Here is a 1,769-nt window from a genome sequence, read left to right as displayed (position 1 = left end):
AATTCATGCATCTCTTGCTTCATCTTCCAAATTTAAACCAATCCCTGGCTCAGATAACATATCTATGAGACGAATAGCACCATGGTTTAGTCCAAGTAAAATGAAAAAAAGTCATTCCATTCACAAAAAGCGTAAATCCCTCTCTAGAAACTTAAATAGTAGAGTTGAGGAGAATGAAAATTTCCAGTTCCCCTCTATAGGATGCAAAAAGAAAAAGAAAAAGAAAAAGGTCATAAATCGCTCAAATATAGCTATTCAAGAAGAAAGAGATATTATCAGGCAACAAGGTGAGTGTATTTTTAAGAAAAAGTATTTTTATAATTACATAGCAATAATTCTTATTTTCATTTCATGTATTAATCATATTTCATTGTAGGTTTGGGTGATCGAGAAAGTATTCCACAGCGTCAATTACCTTTCTCCATTGATCTAAACCATACAACAATTGGTGAAGTGAAGTTTCCAAATGGTAAGCTTTTAACTATTAAGTGTCTTTGTTACTTTTATAATAAAATACTTGGTTCATAGTTCTAACCACTTCTGTATGTACAAGATACAATTATTAGAGATCAACCGTCAATGATCAATACTATCCCTATCCATACCTTTTAACAAGTTATTGTAGGTAGATAGTAATTTTAATATTGTTTAGATTATGTACATAAATTAATTTTATACTTGAACATTTTATATAAGTTAAAATGTTAAATATAAGTTTTTTATGTAGATTTGGATGATCAACAAGATGCTCAACAACTTGCGTTGCCCTTCTCTATTGATCTTAACCAAACATTAACAACAATGGATGTGATAGATACTAGTCAAGGTAATGACATTATATAAATCAATGAATTATGAGTCTTTAGTTTGTAAATTTATTTTGCCAAAGTTTACATACTAAATGTTCATATTATTGCAGGATTAGATGATGAACAGAAAAATCAAGAATACATGCAACTAGATTCCATTGAATCTAATCAGGCAGCAACAAAAAATGATGCAATAGAAGCTAGATATGGTAATGAAGTTATGAAATAAACATAATTATGAGTATTAAATTGACAACTATATTTTAAATTTATTGATGATATATATTAAATGTTAATGCTTTTTTTGAATTAGATGATCAACAAAAAATTCAAAAAAGCATGCAACCATATTTTATTGATCTTAATCAAACAATAGCAAGAACGAACACAATGCAAAGTAGAGATGGTAAGGAAAATACGAAATGAACTTCAATCAATTGTGTCTTTAGTTTGAAAATGAATTTTATTATTAACACAATATATTTGCAGGTGTTGATGATGTTTATATGGAGGATGGTGATCAACACTTTTTTGTAAATTTATCGAAGTGATAAAATGGTTCCAATTAGAAGAGAGGTCAATATAAGTCAAGACTAAGAGCTTCACTATGAAAGATTTTCAAAACATATTGTATTATTTTATCATCCAAATATTACATCCTTGATTTTGTGCTTTTACAAGGGATTTGATTTTGTCTCGTAGTGAAAGCATTATGATGCTTTGAGTTATATTTTGGTAAAATAGTTGTTCATCATCTTCATATATTTATGTTGTCTTGAACTTTCCATGTGTTATTTGATTAAAGTTAGCATGTAACGTTTGATCCAACTTTAGTATTGCAATAACACAAATGTTGAAATAACATATGTGTATGGTTATGAATAACATGGTCAAATTAAGCAATTTTTTTGTAACATTTTATGTGGTTAAGAATCATGTAATTTTTCTCATTCTTACTTA

The 1,769-nt window shown here is 27.9% G+C and overlaps 1 long non-coding RNA gene across 1 annotated transcript; it reads left to right on the top strand.

Annotated features, from left to right (window-relative positions):
• The first annotated feature begins 1,150 nt into the window (after window positions 1–1,150).
• Window positions 1,151–1,489, top strand: LOC149531764 (uncharacterized). Its single transcript, XR_016359115.1, has 2 exons — window positions 1,151–1,215; window positions 1,299–1,489. It is a non-coding gene; the product is annotated as an uncharacterized LOC149531764 (long non-coding RNA).
• The last annotated feature ends 280 nt before the right edge of the window (window positions 1,490–1,769 follow it).

The sequence above is a fragment of the Cupressus sempervirens genome, chromosome 11 (genome assembly GCF_028749045.1).
Source record: "Cupressus sempervirens isolate cs-2001-9-10 chromosome 11, ASM2874904v1, whole genome shotgun sequence".
Lineage (NCBI taxonomy): Eukaryota > Viridiplantae > Streptophyta > Pinopsida > Cupressales > Cupressaceae > Cupressus > Cupressus sempervirens.
The sequence above is the reverse complement of the archived record's forward strand: the minus strand, read 5'-3'. Positions and strand labels throughout refer to the sequence as shown.